The sequence below is a fragment of the Chiloscyllium punctatum genome, chromosome 8 (assembly GCF_047496795.1).
Source record: "Chiloscyllium punctatum isolate Juve2018m chromosome 8, sChiPun1.3, whole genome shotgun sequence".
Lineage (NCBI taxonomy): Eukaryota > Metazoa > Chordata > Chondrichthyes > Orectolobiformes > Hemiscylliidae > Chiloscyllium > Chiloscyllium punctatum.
This window is the reverse complement of record NC_092746.1, coordinates 126,437,030-126,459,371: the sequence shown is the minus strand read 5'-3', so window position 1 is coordinate 126,459,371 and position 22,342 is coordinate 126,437,030.

The following is a 22,342-nucleotide window of genomic DNA, read 5'->3' as shown; positions in this document are numbered from 1 at the left end:
GTTAAAACCAAGGTTAGCAGCTGAAGTGACTGATGATTATGAGTTGATCCATAAAACATGGTTTGGCTTCCAGAATCAATTTCAGTCCATGAAGGATAGAAATTGGAGAAAAGAGAAATCCTCATGTGGAAAGGGAAAGGTAGATCTTGGTGAAGATTATAAGGATAACTTACCACAGGGCAAAAAGGAAACCCTTGAAGGGGACAAAGAAGGTCAAAGCTCCAGTGTTTTCATTGCAACAAAATAGGCCACATGAAATCACAGTGTTGGTGTGCTAGGAAAAAGGCAGATATAGGAAAACAGGACAAGCCTGGGAGTTTCGTTGGAATGGTAACAGAAAGCATAATGGAAGCTAGAAAGTTGCATCAGAGTGTACAAACTGATCAGAGGTTGCTTAAGGAGGAAGTGCCAGATCTGCTGAAAAAATATATCTGCAAAGTTAAAGTTTATTCACATAGGCCAGGATCAACAGGTAAAGAGGTTACAATGTTAAGAGACAGAGGATCCTCTCAGTCTGTGATGCTGAAGGATTAGAAGATATATACTTCTGAAGGACTACTGTTAGAAAAGGTACAGATAACAAGAATTCATTGTGAGACAAATGCACTTAATAATATAAAATGAGGCCAGGAATACAGTTTGTCCTTGCTAATGATATTGCTGATTTACTTGTAGACGTGCAGCCTAGTGTGGTTGAAAAGCCAGTGGAGACTCAGGCAACTGAAGCAATGCAGGATTTTTACCTGGAATCTTACCTGATTGTGTAGTAATGAGGTCACAGAATCACCAGTTGAAACAGGAAAAATCAAAGGGTACAGATAAGGAAGTTGAAGTGGAATTAGCAGAGACAGTGTTCAATCAGATAGTTCAAACAAAACAAGTGCATATAGGTGATTATACAAATATCTTTAGCTCTGCAAAACTCATTGAGTAAAAAGATGGAAATTTAAAGCAGTTGTATCAAAAGACACATACAGGGAATGAATTTGAATGTACCCCTGAGTGTTATTACCTGAAAATAATGTCTTAATGAGGAAATGGAAACCAACATATATTCAAGCAGATAAGAAATGGGCAGAAATTAATAAACTTGTCTTGCCAGTGGGGTATAGAAGGGAGGTGTTGCGAGTGGCGCATGAGCTACCACTTGGAGGTCGTTTAGGAGTGAGTGAAACACAGGATAAAATATTAGACATTTTTACTGGTCTGGACTGCACAAGGATGTAGTTGAATTTTGCCAGACGTGTCATACATGTCAGGTAATTGGAAAACCACAGGCGGTAATAAACCCTGCACTTTTAATAGCAGGTTTTGAAGTACCTTTCAAAGAATCTTAATTGATTGCGTAGGTCCCCTACCTCAAACATAAAATAGGAATCAGTATTTGTTAACAATAATGGATGTATAGACTAGATTTCCAGAGGCCGTCCCATTATGCAATATCACAATAAAAGGATTGTAGAGGAATTACATCTTTTACTAGATACAGACTACTGATAGAGATACAGTCAGATCAAGGGTCAAACTTCACGTCAAAATTATTCAAAGAAGTTATGGACATCTTAGGAATAAAACAATCGAAATCTATTGTGTCCCACCCAAAGTTGCAGGGAATGCTAGAAAGGTGGTGTCAAACATTAAAGACCATGTTGAGGGCTTATAGTCAGGACTATCCAGATGATTGGGATAAGGGAATTCCGTTTTTGCTTTTTGCGAACAGAGATGCACCAAATATATCGACCAAATTCAGTCCATTTGTATTAGTTTTTGGGCATGAAGTGAGATGACCATTAAAATTGATTAAAGAGAAGTTAGTAAGATAAAATTCAGAGACCACGAATTTGACTATATGTGAAGTTTTAGAGAATGATTGAATAGAGCAGGGGAGTTGGCGAGACAGCATTTAAAATATTGTAGCAGGCAATGAAACAGGAAGCAGACAAGAAATCAAAAATTCACAATCTTACTATTGGGGATATGGTATTAGGGTTACTTCCAGTAATAGGTGAACCTTTAAAAGCAAGGTTCAGATGACCTTAGCAAATCGAAAGGAAATTGAGTGAGGTAAACTACTTGACCGGGACTCCAGACAGGAACGAATCTCACAGAGTGTGTCATGTGAGTGTGCTCGAAAGGTAATTTGACAGAGAAGGAAAGCAAGAAGAGAAGGTGTTAATGATTACAACGCAGAAAGAAGAACCAAGTTCAGCGGATTCTGAATTGGACATTCCTCAAATTAAATTGGACAATGAGGAAGTTGTCAAAAATTGGGATAAATTATTGAGCTACCTTCCTGAGAAAATTGGAATGACCTGAAAGAATTATTACTATCACATGAAGCGATATGCGGAAGTAAACTGAGAAGTACTAACCTAATTGTGCATAATGTAGATGCAGGAGATGTTGTACCAATTAAGCAACATCTTTATAGACATAACCCTCTAAAGTTGGCACAGGTTCAGAAGGAGATTGAATGCATGTTCCAAGATGACATAATTGAAGTGAGTTACAATGACTGGAGCTCACTTATAGTAATGGTGCCAAAGTCAGATGGTACCTAATGGTTATGTGTGGACTTTCGCAAATTCAATGCAGTTATAAAGACTGATGCATATCCATTTCTGTGGTTAGATGACTGTGTTGAAGAGGATGGTCAAGCAACTTACATTTCTAAGTCGGGCCTGCTCAGAGGCTACTGGCAGGTACCTTTGTCAGAAAGAGCAAAGGCAATTTTGGCTTTCGTAATGCCAAATGGAATGTATCAGTTTAAAGTCATGCCATTTGGTATGAAAAACGCTGTGGCCACATTTCAGAGACTAACTGATAAGGTCATTGCTGGATTACCCAACTGTGTGATGTACATCGATGACCTGGTGATCTTTAGTCACACAGGGAAGTAACATTTATCGGACTTGTTCGATTTATGTTGAAAGGCAGGCTTGGCGGTAAACCTAGCTGAAAGTGAATTTGCCAAAACCCAAGTCACCGTAATAGGCCATGTTCTTGGACATGGACAAATGGCCCCAAGGGATGTGAAAATGAAAGTAATTGGGGAATTCCCCAAACCTTCAACAAAAAGAGCAGTACTATGGTTCCTGGGATGAGTAGATTTTATCAAAAGTTTGTGCCAAATTTTAACAGTGTGGCTGCTCCACTCGCTGAATTACTAAAAGAAGGCAAGAAGCTTCAGTGGACAGTGGACTGTTAGATGGCGTTTGACAACCTGAAGATTCTGTTAACCACAGCCCCGGTATTAGCTGCACCTGAGTACGCAAAGCCTTTCAAGGTGGCTATCAATGTGAACAATGTGGGAGTTGGTGATGTGTTCCTGCAGGAGAACGACGAGAAGACAGAAAGACCTATCTGATATTTTTCCAGGAAGTTGAACGTTCACCAACAGAAATATTCGACAGTTGAGAAAGAGACTTTGAGATTGGTGTTGACACTACAACATTTCAGTGTTTATATTATCAGAGACGTATCTGGGACAATCGTATACACTGATCATAATCCATTGAAATCGGTGGAGAAATTTAAGAACAATTTAAGATGGAGCCTGTTGTTACAGCCATTCAGTTTGAAAATTGTGCACGTGGTAGGTGGAGGAAATATACTTATGATGCATTATCAAGACTCAAATGAAAGATAGAGGTGTTCGATAGTGGGAGAACCACAGACTGAATCCGAATGTAGTTGTGCATGTTTGCATGTTTATAGTCAGTGAATGTATATGTGTGTTTTAAGGTAGTATTTTTTGGGATTTTGAAAAATGAAGCCATCTTTGAATATTGATGGTTCATTATTTTAAAGGGAGAGGTGACGTAATGTTGGTCTTTTAACAAGGTTACTATGCTATTGAGTTTTTTTTCCAGAGAGTGGGTAATTGGCCAGGCTGCAACTAGGCTGAGTTTGAAAGGTTTATTGGGGCCCTTTTTGTTTACCTCTGACAGATAATGCCTCTGGCCTAAGGCTTTCATGTCTTAAAAAAACTGGTATAAACAAAGGGGAGTGGCCAGCTAGCTGTGTATCTAGCCTTCACTTAGAGTTTTAAATTCAGTTCAGCAGCAGGATGTGTGAAGGAAGGCTGCTGGTTCTCGCTCTCTTTCTGCCCTTCTGACTTCGTAACCTGTAAGCTTTTTGTATCATTTTTACTCTTTGTGCTAAGTCTTATGGTTATTGTTGCAAGCATTTTCGGAACAGCATCATTAAGTCATGATAGTCTGTCGGGTTTTTGAATAGGATAAGTCATCCGGTATTCTATTTTCTGTTCTTTGTGTTTCATTCTGTATTTTTTTTTGTTTAAACCTTCCCAGTTGGATCAGCTAATTCACTCTGGGAATATCCACTATACATTTACCTAAAACAAATAGCAAAGTTACGGTTTGGACTGCCTGCTTTTAAATGTTTTGAGGGCTCGGGCCTGGTCCATAACATCCCCAAGTCTTGATAGAAAATCTGGTGACATGAGGAAAATCTTTTTGTGTGGTTGGAATCTGAAATTCACTGCTCAGGAGTGTGGTGGAAACAGATTCAATCATTGTTTTCAAAAGAAAAGTATTATATACAAAAGGCAGGTGAATACTACGAATGGGTCTTGCAGAGAGCAAGTAGAAATACAAGAGACCAATCTGCCTTTGTTTGCTTGGCAACTATGCTATGATTCTAAAATGGTTGACTCTAGAACTCTCATTTCAAAGTTCCAGGGTTGTGATCATTGGCGCAACTAATTTGTTTTAAGTTGGGTATAAACCCAAACAGGCGAAAGTGAGGACTGCGGATGGTATGGTGCTGGAAAAGCATAGCAGATCTTGCAGCATCTGAGGAGCAGGAAAATCGACGTTTCGGGCAAAAGCACTTTATCAGGAATGAGGCTGGGAGCCTTGGGGGTTGGGGAGAAAAGTGGGATGGGGGTGACGCTGGGGCAAAGGTAGCTGAGAGTGTGATAGGTGAATGGAGGTGGGGGTAATGGTGATAGGTCTGCATGTCCTGGGCAGAGTCAGAGGGGGTGTTAAAGTGTTTGGACAAGGGACGGTGGGGTTGGTTGGTGCAGGTGTCCCGGAGATGTTCTCTGAAGCGCTGTGAGTAAATGTCCCATCTCCCCAATGTAGTAATGGATATAGTAAGTGACATGAGTGGAAGTGAAACTTTGATGGATGTGGAAGGCTCCTTTGGAGCCTTGAATGGAGGTGAGGGGGTTCGAGAGTTTGAAAATCCCTTATTTCCAATTCCTTCGCCTCCGCCATATCTGCTCCCAGGAGGACCAGTTCCACCACAGAACACACCAGATAGCCTCCCACTTTAAAGACCGCAATTTCCCCTCCCATGTAGTTGATGATGCCCTCCAGTGCATCTCATATACTTCCGGCACCTCCGCCCTCGAACCCCACCCCTCCAACTGCAACAAGGACAGAACACCAGCCTGTCCTGGTCCTCAACTTCCACCCCACCAACCTCTGTATACATTGCATCATCCTCCACCATTTCTGCCAGCTGCAAACAGACGCAACCACCAGAGATATATTTCCCTCCCCATCCGTATTCACGTTCTGTAAAGATCGTTCCCTCCGTGACCACCTCATCAGGTCCACACTCCCCAACAACCCACTGTCTCCTCCCGCACCTTTCCCTGCCACTGCAGGAATTGCAAAACCTGCACCCACACCTCCCCCTCACCTCTGTCCAAAGCCCCAAAGGGGCCATCTACATTCATAAATGTTTCATCTGCATTTCCACACATGCCATTTACTGTATCTGTGGCTCCTGTTGCAATCTTCCCTACACTGGGGAGACAGGACGCCTACTCACAGAGTGCTTCAGAGAACATCGCCGGGACACCAGCACCAACCAACCCCACCACCGATAACCGCACCAACCAAATCTACCACCCCGTGCCCGAACACTTCAACTCCCCCTCCCACTCTGCCCAGGACATGAAGGTCCTGGGCCTCCTCCATCACCACTGCGTAACCACCCGATGCCTGAAGGAAGGGCACCTCATCTTCCGCCTTGAACCCAATGGCATCAATGTGGATTTCACCAGTTTCCTCATTTCCCCTCCCCCTACCTTATTCCAGCTACAGCCTTTCAGCTCAGCATTGCCCTCTTCCTTCCCACCTATCTACTCCACCCTCCCCTCCGACCTATCACCATTACCCCCGCCTTCATCCACCTATCGCACTCTCAGCTACTTTCCTCCCAGTCCAACCCACATCTCACTTATCTCCCCACCCCTGAGGCTCCCAGCCTCATTCCCGATGAAGGGGTTTTGCCTGAAATGTTGATTTTCCTGCTCCTTGGTTGCTGCCTGACCTGCTGCACTTTTCCTGCACCACACTCCTGACTATAAATCCAAACAGCAGAGTTTTCCATTTGATTCCTACTTATTTTAATGACTCTGATTGATTTCAGAAGATTAGTGAGCATCTTGCTGCTGTGCTACTGAAGTGTTTTCTGAGATATCCTAAGTTTCAAAGAGCTACTAAAAAGGATGCAAATATCGAATAATAAATAATGCTTTTACCTACTAACTTTTTAAACAGATTCATCTGCCAATAACACCTTAGCAAATTACTTATACGATGAATCTTTTGGAGATGATGACGTGTTTCAATCAAAATCGATGGTTTCAGCTGATGCATGTAAGTACTAGAAGCTCACTACTTGTATTCACTGGTGTTTAGAAAAATGAGAGATGACCTTATTGAAACGTAAAGTCTTCTTAGGAGACTTGACAGGTTACATATGGAAAGATTGTTTTTTCTTGTAGGGAAGAGTCTAAGATCAGAGGGTATTATTTCAGAACAAGGGATTTCTCATTTAGGTTAGAGATGAGGAGTTTTGTCTCTCAAAGAACAGTGAATCTGTGGAATTCCTTACAGCAGGAGGCTATCAAGGCTGGGCCATTAAGTATATTCAAGGCAGAGAAAGACAAATTTTAATTAGTGAAGGAATCAAGATTTATTGGGAAAGGCAGAAAAGTAGAGTTGAGGAATATCAGATCAGGCACGATTTCATTTAATGGTGGTATAGACTAGATGGAGTTATGGCCTATCTCGCCTCTTATTTCCTAAGGTCTTTTGGAAACATTGGAACATCCATTGGACACTGGTACGAAATTGACAGTTTTAACTTGAATGTTATTTTCAACAAGAGAGACAGGCCAGAGATCATCAGAGCTTCAACTGAAAGCCAGCTTTCTTTAAAAAAACCCTATTTTATTTCTCATTGCAGCTTAGGCTGTAAACTGATGACATGGCAGACCCTATATTCTACCCATGTTATGCGTTTTGGGGAAGGGGATATGGAGTAGAGATACAAAAACTGTTCACCATTTTCCATCTCTAGATATTTTGATTTCCAATCTTTTAGTAAAAATTCTATGCTTTACCTAATTACTCATGGTAACTACTAGTAAGATGGCAGTGGAATAGGGCTTTGAGCCTGGGGCATGTCTGCTTCATTACACTTTTCTTTTCATTTCTTTTCTTTATTTTCTCTCTTCTCTCGTTTCTTTTTCACTTCTATTTTATTTTACTTAGCTCTTGGTGAAGAGCTCAGCAGTGTGGACTCACATAGGCCCAGCAGCGTGCAGACATGGTGGCGGAGTTGGAGGTGCGTTTGGGTTCCTGGTGGCTTCTGCATCATTGACGTGGGTTACCGGCGGTGTCTGCTCCCAGTGCAGATTCATGATGGAAGCGGTGGCACAGGTAAGTTTGGTCCCAGTGTGAAACCCAGTGGATCAGCAACAGCTGCATCTGTGAGGTGAACCAGAAACGGTCTCATGGTGGCAGTAGAGTCGAGTGGGCCAGTTCGGTACCAAACAGCATCACTGGCGTCTGCATTGGCGAGGTCCAGTGTGTACTGATATTGGCGAGGGTGTCGATGGAGGCGAGATAGCGCTGAAGAGTATCAACTTTTGTTCCAGCGGAAGCAGTGCAGTGAATGTGATTCATGCTTGGCTGGCAGGCGTGTGGCCCAGGATGGAGCACTTAACAAGGACTGTAAACTTGGACACTTCCTTTATTTCTTCAATTTTCGGCCTTCAAATTCTATGATTTGGTTTATTTTTCTGTGTTTTAAGATGGCGCTGGAGAATGGCAACATTATATAACACTTTTCACTGTATTATGTAATAAAATATACGTGACAACAAATAAATCAACTGGCTTTTCGTTTACAGAAATAGTTCTATTACCTCTTTTGAAAATAGGAGTTAGATTTGCTGTCCGGCTTTATGATGTTCCCATTTTGATTGAAGTTTTATTTGTGGATATTAGTACTTGTTATTTCTGGTTTCTTTTGAGTTTTGTTGTGCATGCAGTATGGACACCAGATCTTATCTTGCTTACATTTGGCTATTTTGCCTTTGAGCTTTGTACATTTCTATGATTAAACTTGACCTTCTTGGCTTATTTTGTTGCCATTCTGTATTTGTTTGCCTCCTGAGTGAAAAATGAGGCAAACTATTTGTCTTGTATTGCCTTTTCCTCTCCTGTGGGCTAGTCTCACACACCCTCAGTAGCTGCATTACTAAGTTAGGTTTTCTTTTATTATTGATGTGCCTGCAAAATGCAATAATTTATACTTAATAATTTCTGTTTATTCCAACTTTTGCAACAATAAAAGACTAAGGGAGGGAAATTTTATATTGGTTTGAGTTTCCTGGGCGATAGTGGGTTTCATGGCAAAACTGGACAAGATAGCCTGCCAGGCCTGTCTCACCATCGGATTCATCTTGTACAATCGTTAATTCTTTGACAAGTTGCACAGTGAGTTCCTTACTAGGCAGCAGTGACTCGTCAGTAATCTGGTTTAGCGTTCGTCAAACAACTTACCAACAGCCCAACTCACCTCATGAGTAATTGGCTTTGCATTTTACAAAACACACCAACAAGCTAGGATCTTAACGTGGAAATCAGTACTGATATCTGGAAACTGTAGCTTACTGCTTGCTCTGGAGGAGCACCACATTGAGTACCAGGCTGTTTGAGATGAAAGTGCAAGCTTTGGTGAGTGTTAGACATCATTGAGGAGGACAAGCAGGAAGTATGTTCACCTGCAGCTCCTTGCAGACTGAATGGATTGTTTGGAATGACAATTGGATCACTGAGGAGCATATAGGAGGCAGAAAAAAAATTGTAGATAGGAGTTAGGGGAATGTGGCTACACAAAAAGTTTAACCTAATGGATGGGTGATTGCCAGAAGAGACAGGCAGGATGTTCAGGAGTCCACTGTGGCTATTTCCCTCTTAAACAAGTACATTGTTTTGGATGCTGTTGTCGAGATAGTCTGTCAGAGGAAAGCAACAGCAAAAGCTAGATCAGTAATACCACAATTGGCTTTGTAACACAGCAAGGAAGGTCAAAGTGTCAGCAAGCAGTAATGGTTAGGGACTTCAGAATCAGGGGCGCAGACAGGTATTTTTGTGGCTGAAAGTGAGACTCCAGGATGGCATATTGTCGCCGTGGTGCCAGGATCAAGATTGTCTCTGCGCATGCAAAAACTGTGCTGAAAGGGGAGAATGAGTAGCCCGAGGTCGTGGTTGGGATGGCACTGGCCTCATGGTTTTATTGGCTATCCTATTAATCCAGAGACCCAGGTAAGACCCTGGAACCCAAATTCAAATTCAACATGGTAGATCGTGGAAATTGATATAATCTAATAATGGCCATGAGTCCATTGCCAATTGTCGAGAAAAAAAATCTGATTCACTAATACTCTTTAGGGAATGAAACTATCATCCTTATTTGGTCTAGCTTACAGACGTACAGTAATGTGGTTGACTTTTAACCGCCTTCTGGGCAATTAGGGATGGGCAGTAAATGGGCCTAGTTGTGGTGCCCTCATCCTATGAATGAATAAAAATAAATTGGTGGTAACAACACAGGCAGGAAGAGAGACAAGGTCCTGTAAAGGGAATCTGCAAAGGGAATAGGGTAGAAAGTTGAAAAGCCTCAGGGCTGTAATTTCAGGATTACTCTCTATGCCATATGCTATTGAGGCCAGAAATAGGAAGGTAGTACTGCTAAATGTATGGCTGAAGAGACGGAGTACCTGGGAGGCTTCAGATATCTGGATCATAGGGATCTCTTCCTGGGCAGGAGGGTACTTCACAAGAAGGGTGGTTTGCAGATAAACCGGAAGGACACCGATAGTCTATGCAGGGTCTCAGTGCATGGCTGGGACTCCATCTGGACCAGTCACTCTATCTGTGCTGATATGATGTCTGCAGCAAGGACTGTGGGTACATGTGGGTTCCCTGCATAGGGAGGTTTGCTAATGCCATTTGGGAGAGTTTAAACTAATGTGGCAGGGGTTGAGAACTAGAGCAAAAAGGTAAAAACAATGACTGCAGATGCTGGAAACCAGATTCTGGATTAGTGGTGCTGGAAGAGCACAGCAGTTCAGGCAGCATCCAAGTAGCTTCGAAATCGATGTTTCGGGCAAAAGCCCTTCATCAGGAATAAAGGCAGTAAGCCTGAAGCGTGGAGAGATAAGCTAGAGGAGGGTGGGGTTGGGGAGAAAGTAGCATAGAGTACAATGGGTGAGTGGGGGATGGGATGAAGGTGATAGGTCAAGGAGGAGAGGGTGGAGTGGATAGATGGAAAAGAAGATAGGCAGGTAGGACAAATCCGGACAAGTTATGGGGACAGTTACTGAGCTGGAAGTTTAGAACTAGGCTGAGGTGGGGGAAGGGGAAATGAGGAAACTGTTGAAGTCCACATTGATGCCCTGGGGTTGAAGTGTTCCGAGGCGGAAGATGAGGCGTTCTTCCTCCAGGCGTCTGGTGGTGAGGGAGCGGCAGTGAAGGAGGCCCAGGACCTCCATGTCCTCGGCAGAGTGGGAGGGGGAGTTGAAATGTTGGGCCACGGGGCGGTGTGGTTGATTGGTGCGGGTGTCCCGGAGATGTTCCCTAAAGCGCTCTGCTAGGACGTGCCCAGTCTCCCCATTGTAGAGGAGACCACATCGGGAGCAACGGATACAATAAATGATATTAGTGGGTGTGCAGGTAAAACTTTGATGGATGTGGAAGGCTCATTTAGGGCCTTGGATAGAGGTGAGGGAGGAGGTGTGGGCGCAGGTTTTACAGTTCCTGCGGTGGCAGGGGAATGTGCCAGGATTGGAGGGTGGGTTGTTTGGAAGCGTGGACCTGACCAGGTAGTCACGGAGGGAACGGTCGTTGCGGAAGGTGGAGAGTGGTGGGGAGGGAAATATATCCCTGGTAGTGGGGTCTGTTTGGAGGTGGCAGAAATGTTGGTGGATGATTTGGTTTATGTGAAAATTGGTAGGGTGGAAGGTGAGCACCAAGGGCGTTCTGTCCTTGTTACGGTTGGAGGTGTGGGGTCTGAGGGCAGAGGTGCGGGATGTAGACGAGATGCGTTGGAGGGCATCTTTAACCACGTGGGAAGGGAAATTGCGGTCTCTAAAGAAGGAGGCCATCTGGTGTGTTCTGTGGTGGAACTGGTCCTCCTGGGAGCAGATCCGGCGGAGGCGGAGAAATTGGGAATACGGGATGGCATTTTTGCAAGAGGTTGGGTGGGAAGAGGTGTAATCCAGGTAGCTGTGGGAGTCGGTGGGTTTGTAAAAAATGTCATTGTCAAGTCGGTCATCACAAATGGAGATGGAGAGGTCCAGGAAGGGGAGGGAGGTGTCAGAGATGGTCCAGGTAAATTTAAGGTCAGGGTGGAATGTGTTGGTAAAGTTGATGAATTGCTCAACCTCCTCGCGGGAGCATGAGGTGGCGCCAATGCAGTCATCAATGTAGCGGAGGAAGAGGTGGGGAGTGGTGCCGGTATAATTACGGAAGATCAACTGCTCTACGTAGCCAACAAAGAGACAGGCATAGCTGGGGCCCATACGTTTGCCCATGGCTACCCCTTTGATCTGGAGGAAGTGGGAGGATTCAAAGGAGAAATTGTTGAGGGTGAGGACCAGTTCGGCCAAACGAATGAGAGTGTCGGTGGAAGGGTACTGTTGGGGACGTCGGGAGAGGAAAAAACGGAGGGCTTGGAGGCCCTGGTCATGGCGAATGGAGGTGTAGAGGGATTGGATATCCATGGTGAAGATGAGGCGTTAGGGGCCAGGGAAACGGAAGTCTTCGAGGAGGTGGAGGGCGTGGGTGGTGTCTCGAACGTATGTGGGGAGTTCCTGGACTAGGGGGGATAGGACAGTGTCGAGGTAGGTAGAGATGAGTTCAGTGGGGCAGGAGCATGCTGAGACAATGGGTCAGCCAGGGTGGTCAGGCTTGTGGATCTTGGGAAGGAGGTAGAACCGGGCAGTGCGGGGTTCCCGGACTATGAGGTTGGAAGCTGTGGGTGGGTGATGAGATTCTGTATGGTCTGGGAGATGATGGTTTGGTGATGGGGGGGGGGTCATGGTCGAGGGGGCAGTAGGAAGAGGTGTCCTCGAGTTGACGTTTGGCTTCGGCGGTGTAGTGGTCAGTGCGCCAGTCTACCACTGTGCCCCCTTTATCCGCTGGCTTGATGGTGAGGTTGGGATTGGAGCAGAGGGATTGGAGGGCTGCGTGTTGTGAGGGTGAGAGGTTGGAGTGGGGGAGGGAGGTAGGCAGGTTGAGGCGGTTAATGTCCCGGCGGCAGTTGGAAATGAAGAGGTTGAGGGCAGGTAATAGGCCAGCGCGGGGTGTCCAGGTGGATGCAGTGTGCTGGAGGTGGGCGAAGGGGTCCTCGGAAGGTGGGCGGGAGTCCTCATTGTGAAAGTAAGCTCAGAGGTGGAGGCGACGGAAGAATTGTTCGACATCACGGTGTGTATTAAATTCATTGATGCGTGGACGGAGGGGGATGAAGGTGAGTCCTTTGCTGAGGACTGATCATTCGTCCTCAGTGAGGGGGAGGTGTGGCGGGATGGTGAATACTCGGCAGGGCTGGGAGCTGGGATCTGGTGTGGACGTAGAGCTGGGAGTGGGGGCGGAACCTGTAACTGGAGCCGGTGTGATGGTGGGGGGAATGGGGGTGGAGTCATGAGCAGGAGTAGTGTTCCCCTTGGGGTTCTGGGGGATGGGGATAGTGACAGTGGGGTCTATGGGGGGGCATGTTAGCAGAATGCAGGTGAGTGGAGCTGGTGGGGGCGGAAGTGGTGGTGACCACGGCAGTAGGGGTGGCGGAAGTCACTGAGCAAGTGGCATCAGCGATGATGTGAAGGGCAGAAGTGATGTCAGGTGTGATGCATGAGGAATTGTGAGGGGTGGAAGTGGTTGTGGGAGTGGCCATGATGGGGCGAAAGTGACATCATCAAGGTGGCAGCTGCATCAGCCGCATGACTAATGATGGAATAGGTTCCAAGGCCAGGGGAATCTTCTGGAATGTTTGAGGAGCGCTGGTTATGGAGGTGGGTGGATAAAAGTTTGTTGTACTTACAGTTTTTGATGTTTGAGATGGAATTGAAATACTGTTTGTTGAGAGTATGAATTCTCCTGACGATTTACCAGTTCGCAAGGCGGCCATGTTTGTCAATCAAAAGTTGCCGCAGAAGCAGAGCGGAAGAGTCGGACATCACATAGAGCCGTGGTAATAGGGGACTCCATCGTGAGAGGAACTGACCGGGGTTTTTGTGGCAGCAGACGGGATTTAAGGATGGTGTGTTGCTTTCCTGGTGCTAGAGTGAAAGACATCGCGGACAGAGTGCAGGACATCCTCCAGGACGAGGGTGAAGAGCCCGAGGTGGTGGTACACGTCGGCACAAATGATGTCGGGAAGAAGAGGAGGAACATACTACAGCGAGACTTCGCAGAACTAGGAAGAAGGCTAAAAAGCAGGACGTCCAAGGTGGTTATCTCCAGTTTGCTTCCAGTTCCTCGGGCTAGTGTGGTCAGAAACCGGGAGATAATGGACTTGAACGTGTGGTTGGGGAACTGGTGCAGGAAGCAAGGTTTCAAGTTCTTGGATCACTGGGGTATATTTTATGGTAACCATAAATTCTACAAGAGAGATGGCTTGCACCTTAATAGAACAGGGATCGGCATTCTGGCAGGCAGGTTTTCTGCTGCAACACCGCTACATTTAAACTAAGTAGCGGGGGGGAGGGGACAAGCTGGATGTTTAAAAAGGAAATTGAAGGGGTAGTTAGAACAAGAGAAGTCAAGAAAGACAACTGTATCAAGGAGGCAGAAAACTGGAAAAGGCATCATGCTGTAAAGTTGAGTGAAATAAGGGTTGAGGGGAAGGGTGAGAGCAGTAACAAATTAAAAATTCTATATATGAATGCACGAAGCATTAGACACAAGGTGGATGAGCTTGAGGCTCTTTTGGAAATTGGCAGATACGATATTGTGGGGATAACTGAGACGTGGCTTCATGGGGACAGGGCCTGGGAAATGAATATTCAAGGCTACATGTGTTATCGTAAGGATAGACTGACGGGCAGAGGGGGTGGGGTGGCCTTGTTGGTAAGGGAGGATATTCAGTCCCTTGCGCGGGCGGACCTAGAGTCAGGGGATGTAGAGTCAGTGTGGATAGAGCTTCGAAACACTAAGGGTAAAAAGACCCTCATGGGAGTCATCTACAGGCCCCCAAACAGTAGTCTGGATGTTGGAGGTAAGTTGAATCAGGAGCTGAAATTGGCTTGTCGCAAAGATGTTACTACAGTTGTTATGGGGGATTTTAACATGCAGGTAGACTGGGAGAATCAGGATGGTATCGGGCCTCAAGAAAGAGACTTTGTGGAGTGCCTCAGAGATGGATTTTTAGTGCAGCTGGTGCTGGAGCCGACCAGGGATAAGGCGATTCTGGATCTGGTATTGTGTAACGAACCAGAATTGGTCAGTGACCTCGAAGTGAAGGAGCCATTGGGAAGTAGTGACCATAATACAATAAGCTTCAATCTGCAATTTGAGAGGGAGTGGGTACAATCTGAAGTGACAATATTTCAGTTGAATAAAGGGAAATATGGAGCTATGAGGGAGCAACTGGCCAAAGTTCAATGGTTTAATACCTTAACAGGGAAGACCGTGGAGGAACAATGGCAGATATTTCTGTGTATAATGCAGAAGATGCAGGATCAGTTCATTCCTAAAAGGAAGAAAGATCCCAGGAGGAGACATGGGCGGCCGTGGCTGACAAGGGAAGTAAAGAAACATATAAGGTTAAAAGAGAAAAAGTATAACTTAGCGAAGATAAGCGGGAAAACGGAGGACTGGGAAGCTTTTAAAGAACAACAGAGGATTAGTAAGAAGGAAATACGCAGAGAAAAAATGAGGTACGAAGGTAAACTGGCCAAGAATATAAAGGAGGATAGTAAAAGCTTTTTTAGGTATGTCCAAGGCAAAAAAATGGTTAGGACAAAAATTGGGCCCTTGAAGACAGAAGCAGGGGAATATATTACTGGGAACGAAGAAATGGCAGAGGAATTAAATGGGTACTTCAGATCTGTGTTCACTGGGGAAGACACAAGCAATCTCCCTGAGGTAACAGTGGCTGAAGGACCTGAACTTAAGGGAATTTCTATTTGCCAGGATTTGGTGTTGGAGAGACTGTTAGGTCTGAAGGTTGATAAGTCTCCGGGACCTGATGGCCTGCATCCCAGGGTACTGAAGGAGGTGGCTCGGGAAATCGTGGATGCGCTGGTGATTATTTTCCAGAGTTCAATAGAATCGGGGTTGGTTCCTGAGGATTGGAGGGCGGCTAATGTTGTGCCACTTTTTAAGAAGGGTGGGCGGGAGAAAGCAGGAAATTATAGACCAGTTAGTCTGACCTCAGTGGTGGGAAAGATGCTGGAGTCTATTATAAAGGATGAAATTACGGCACATCTGGATAATAGTAACAGGATAGGACAGAGTCAGCATGGATTTATGAAGGGGAAATCATGCTTGACTAATCTTCTTGAATTTTTTGAGGATGTAACTCGGAAGATGGACGAGGGAGATCCAGTGGATGTAGTGTACCTGGACTTTCAGAAAGCTTTTGATAAAGTCCCACACAAGAGGTTAGTGAGTAAAATTAGGGCGCACGGGATTGGGGGCAAAGTACTAGATTGGATAGAGAATTGGTTGGCTAACAGGAAACAAAGGGTAGTGATTAACGGCTCCATTTCGAAATGGCAGGCAGTGACCAGTGGGGTACCGCAGGGATCCGTGCTGGGACCGCAGCTTTTTACAATATATGTAAATGATATAGAAGATGGTATCAGCAATAACATTAGCAAATTTGCTGATGACACAAAGCTAGGTGGTAGGGTGAAATGTGATGAGGATGTTAGGGGATTACAGGGTGACCTGGACAAGTTAGGTGAGTGGGCAGATGCATGGCAGATGCAGTTTAATGTGGATAAATGTCTGGTTATCCACTTTGGTGGCAAGAACAGGAAGGCAGATTACTACCTCAATGGTATCAAATTAGGTAAAGGGGCTGTTCAGAGAGATCTGGGTGTTCTTGTCCACCAGTCAATGAAGGCAAGCATGCAGGTACAGCAGGTCGTGAAGAAGGCTAATAGCATGCTGGCCTTCATAACAAGAGGGATTGAGTATAGAAGCAAAGAGGTGCTTCTGCAGCTGTACAGGGCCCTGGTGAGACCACACCTGGAGTACTGTGTACAGTTCTGGTCTCCAAATTTGAGGAAAGACATTCTGGCTATTGAGGGAGTGCAGCGTAGGTTCACGAGGTCAATTCCTGGAATGGCAGGATTGCCTTACACGGAAAGACTGAAGCGACTGGGCTTGTATACCCTTGAGTTTAGAAGACTGAGAGGGGATCTGATTGAAACGTATAGGCTTATGAAAGGACTGGACACTCTGGCAGGAGGGAACATATTTCCGTTGATGGGGGAGTGCCGAACCAGAGGACACAACTTAAAAATACGGGGTAGACCATTTAGGACAGAGATGAGGAGAAACTACTTCACACAGAGAGTGGTGGCTGTGTGGAATGCTCTGCCCCAGAGGGCAGTGGAGGCCCAGTCTCTGGATTCTTTTAAGAAAGAATTGGATAGAGCTCTTAAAGATAGTGGAGTCAAGGGGTATGGAGATAAGGCTGGAACAGGATACTAATTAGGAATGATCAGCCATGATCATATTGAATGGCGGTGCAGGCTCGAAGGGCAGAATGGCCTACTCCTGCATCTATTGTCTATTGTCTATTGATGTAGTACAGAGTGGGTCCTTTGCAATTCTGAGAGAGTGTGGCCCTCAGCTGAGGCAGGGCTGACTGGAGAGAGGTTAGGTGCTGGCGCATTGCTGCAAGCGTGGAGCGGAGGATCTTGAAGAATTGTTGCTGGTGTTTTTGAATCTGTAGTCTGTACTGTTTGTCCTGTGTATGTCAGCATGTGGAGTGATTAAGGAGAAGGTAGATGTTAAATCAAGTTAGTCTAATAGGAAGAATGGGCAGCGCCTGGTTAAGTGTATTTATTTTAATGTGAGGGCAACAACAAGTAAAGCAGATGATCTCAGAATCAGGATCAATACATGGACTGTGATGTAATAGCAATTACAGAAACTTGATTGAGAGAAGAACGGGACTGGCAACTCAATATTCCAAGGTTTCGATATTTCAGGCATGATAGAGAGGGATGTAAAAGGAGGAGGGGAGTTACATAGAGTCCCAGACAAATCACACAAACACATGTTGACAGTAGTAAGATTTAAATGATATAACAGGTTACAAAGCAAATTCATGTGGAATCACTGACAACAATGTATCCCTCCCCAATGAGCTCAATTCATTCCATGCTCATTTTGAACCTAAGGTCGGTGAAATGATGTTATCTGCTCCGACAGCCTTGGGTGCACATGCACCCAGAGTCCTTGCTGTAGACATCAGATCAGCACAGATAGACTGACTGGTCCAGATGGAGTCCCAGCCATGCACTGAGACCCTGCATAGACTTGCTGGCAGGATTATTTGCAGACATCTTTAACCTGTCCTTACTCTGGGGTCCCCATCTAATTCAAGAAGACCACTATTATGCTAGACTAAAGAAAAATCAGGCAGTGTGGCTGAATGACTACTGGCTCTGACACGCATCATCATGAAGTGCTTCGAGAGGTTAGCACACATTATTTATTTTAATGTGAGGGCAACAACAAGTAAAGCAGATGATCTCAGAATCAGGATCAATACATGGACTGTGATGTAATAGCAATTACAGAAACTTAATGGCACACATTAATTGCAGCTTCCCAGATTGCCTTAATCTATTACAATTTGCCTACTGTCGCAGTTGGTTCATGATAGGTGCCATCTCCCTGGCCTGGACTCATCCCTGGAGCATCTGTATGACAAGGACGCCTACATCAGTTTGCTATTTATTGACTTTAGCTCCATCTTCCACACCAAAATTTGAACTCATCCTCAAACTACGAGACCTAGAACTCTACTTTCCACTCTTCCACTGGATCCTTGACTTTCTGACCCTCACACTGTAATTAGTAAGGATAGGCAACAATACTTCCTCCATGATAATTTTGAACACAGGTGCCCTGAAAGACTGTCACGCTCATGACTGTGTGGCCAAATTCAGCTCTAACTCCATTTACAAATTTGCTGATGACACCACCTTAGTGGGTCAAGTCTCAAATAGCAATAGCAACATGATAGAGCACAGGAAAGAGATAGAAAGCTCAGTGACGTGGTGTAAAGATAACAATCTCTCCCTCAATGTCAGCAAAACAAAGGATCTGGTCATCGACTTCAGGAACCAATGTGGAGGATGCACCTTTGTCTGTATCAATTATGCTGAGGTGGAGATAAGACCATAAGACATAGGAGTGGAAGCAAGGCCATTCGGCCCATCGAGTCCACTCCGCCATTTAATCATGGCTGATGAGCGTTTCAATTCCACTTACCCGCACTGTCCCCGTAGCCCTTAATTCCTTGTGAGATCAAGAATTTATCAATTTCTGCCCTAAAGACACCCAACGTCCCAGCCTCCACTGCTCTCCATGGCAATGAATTCCATAGGCCCACCACTCTTTGGCTGAACAATTGTATCCTCATTTCCGTTCTAAACTGACCCCCTCTAATTTTAAGGCCGTGCCCACGGGTCCTAATCTCCCCGCCTAACAGAAACAAATTCCCAGCGTCCACCCTTTCTAAGCCATGTATTTTCTTGTAAGTTTCTATTAGATCTCCCCTCAATCCTCTAAACTCTAATGAAGGCAATCCCAGGATCCTCAGCTGTTCATCATATGTTAGGCCTACGATTCCAGGGATCATCCGTGTGAATCTCCGTTGGACACACTCCAGTGCCAATATGTCTTTCCTGAAGGTGTGGGGTCCAAAATTGGACACAGTATTCTAAATGGGGCCTAACTAGCACTTTATAAAGTCTCAGAAGCATGTCACTGCTTTTATATTCCAACCCTCTTGAGATAAAGATGGTCGAGATTCTCAAGTTCCAAGGAATAAGTATAGTCACCAATCTGTCTTGGTCCATCCACATCAATGCTACAGTCAAAAAAGCAAGGCAACACCTCTACCACCTCTGAAGGCCAATGAAATTCAGCATTTCCAGAATGACTTTTACAGATGCAACAGAGAAAGCATCCCATCCAGATGCATCACTGCTCGGTATGGCAATTGCTCTGCCAAGACAGCAAGATATTACAGAGTTGTGAAGGCAGCTCAGTCCATCACAAAAACTAAACTTCCTTCCATTGACTCTGTCTACACTTCCCGCTGCCTCAGGAAAGTAGCCAACATAATCAAAGACCCCTCTCAACCTAGTTATATTCTCTTCCACCCTCTTCTCTTGGGCAGAAGATACAAAAGTTTGAAAACAAGTATCAATAGACTCAAGAACAGCTGTTATCAGACTTATGTATGGACTTCTCATATATTAGTAATGATTAGGCATGATTGGTAAGCTTGCAAATGACACTAAAACAAGTGGTATTGTGGACAGTAAGGAAGGTTATCAGTAATTGCAGCAGAACCTTGATCAGCTGGGGAAGTGGCCTGAGATACGGCAAATGGCGTTTAATATAGCTGAGTGTGAGGTCTTGCATTTTGGAAAGTCAAATCAAGGTAGGAGTTCCATGGTGAATGTTAGGGCTTTAAGGAGTGCAATGGAACAGAGGGACCTTAGAGTTTAGGTGCACTGTTGTCTTAAAGTGGAGTCACAGATAGACAGGGCAGTGAAGAAGGCTTATGGCACACTGGCCTTAATCAGTCAGGGCTTTGAGTCTCGAAGTTGGGAAGTTATGTTGCAGTTATACAGGATGTTAGTGAGGCCATACCTACAGTATTGTGTTCAGTTTTGGTCGCCTTGCTACCTGAAGGATGCTACTAAGCTGGAAAGACTGCAGAATAACTTTACAAGGATGTTGCCAGGATGCAAGGGTCTGAGTTATAGGGAGAGGTTGGACAAGCTAGGTCCTTTTCTTCAGAGCTGAGGAGACTGAGGGTGGATTTATCGAAGTGTATAAGATCATGAGAGGCATGGATAGGGTGAATGCACTCAATCTTTTTCCCAGGGTTGGGGAATCGAGGACCAGAGGGCATCAGTTTAAGGTTAGTGGGGAAAGAATAAAAGGGAAGCTAAGGGGCAACTGTTTTACATAGAGGTAGTATGCATGTGGAATGAGCTGCCAGCAGAAGTGATTGAGATGAAGTACATTAACAACATTGAAAAGACATTTGGACAAATACATGGATAGGAAAGGTTTCGAAGGATATGGGCCAAGTGCAGGGAAATGGGGTTAGTGTGGATGGACATTTTGGTCGGCATGGACCAGTTTGGGTCAAAGGACCTGTCTCCATGCTGCAGGACTCTATAACTCTGTATTAAAGTTGATCTTTCTCTGCACCAACTCTGTAACTATGACACTATATTCTGCATTCTGTTCTATTATCCTGCTGTACTTGTGTAAGATATGACTTGTCTGGTTAGCATGCAAAACAATACTGTAACTTGGTACAGTGCATACTGAGAATAGTAAATCAAATCATATCAAATTACTGATTAAAGACAATGCTACAGCTACCTTAAGAGAGAATATCTTGGAGGACTAATCTACCAAGGCCATTTGGGTAGAGCTCAAGAATAAGAAAGATGCAGTCACTATAATGCGGTTATAATATGGGCCTCCAAATGGTCAGAGGGGGATAGAGGAACAGAGCGCCCTGAAAGTGGCACACAAATAGGCAAGGTGGTAAAGAAGGCTTATGGCATGCCTAATTTAATTGTTCAGGGCATTGAGTATAAACGTTGGCAAGTCATGTCGCATCATTAGTTAGGTCACATTTGGAGTATTGTATACAGTTCTGGAATGATTATAGGAAAGATGTGGAGGGGGTGCAAAAGAGTTTTACCAGGGTATTACTTGGGTTGGAGTGTATTAGCTATTAAGAGAGGTTGGACAAACTTGGATTATTTTGCTGGAGTGTCAGAGGTTAAGGGGCAATCTGTTAGAAGAATATAAAATTGTGAGAGGCATGGATAGGGTGGATAGTTGGAGTCTTTCTCAGGGTGGAAATCTGTAGGGGGTATACATTTACAGTGATAGTGGGAAAGTTTAAAGGATTTTTATATAGAAGGCAACAAGTGCCTGGAACATGCTGCCAGGGGAGGTGGTAGAAGCAGATATAGTGTGGTTTAGGAGGCATTTAGAAAGACACATGAACAGGCAGAAAATAGAAGGATACAGACTGTGTGCAGGAAGATAGGATTTGCTAGACTCTCTCTCATTCTGCCCTTCTAACTTAAACCGGTAAGCATTTGTTTCATTTTTACTGTGTTTCAGGGGGTTTGCTTATTGGGACTATTGTGGATATTTGGAACAGCATAGTTAAGTCTAATTTGGATAGACTATGTTCTGTCGGAGTTCTTTATTCCATTCTTTGTGTTTCATTGTGTAATCATGAAGGGTGTGGATTGGGTAGATAGAGATAAGCTTTTCCTAGGGTGAGAGATTCAATAATGAGAGGTCACATGTACAAGGTGAGAGATGAAAAGTTTAAGGGGGATATATGCGGCAAGTATTTGACACAGAGGGTAGTAGGTGCCTGGAATGTGTTGCCAGCAGAGGTAATAGAGTCAGGCATGGTAGATTCATTTAAGGTGTGTCGGGACAGATGCATGAGTAGGTGGGGAGCAGAGAGGTATAGATGCTTAGGAATTGGGTGATAGGTTTAGACCGTGGATTTGGATTGGCTTAGGCTTGGAGGGCCAAAAGGCCTGTTCTTGGGCTGTGAGTTTTCTTTGTTCTTTGTTCTAAAGCTTGACCTACTCTTGTGAAATAAGTTAGGGTAAGTGACGAAGATGTCAGTGGGCAACACCCTGGGGCCAGTGACCAAATATTTTTAAAGTAGTGATGGAAAAGGATAGACTGGATCTAAAAGTTGAATTTCTAAATTAGAGGAAGGCAAATTTTGACAGTATTAGGCAAGAACTTTC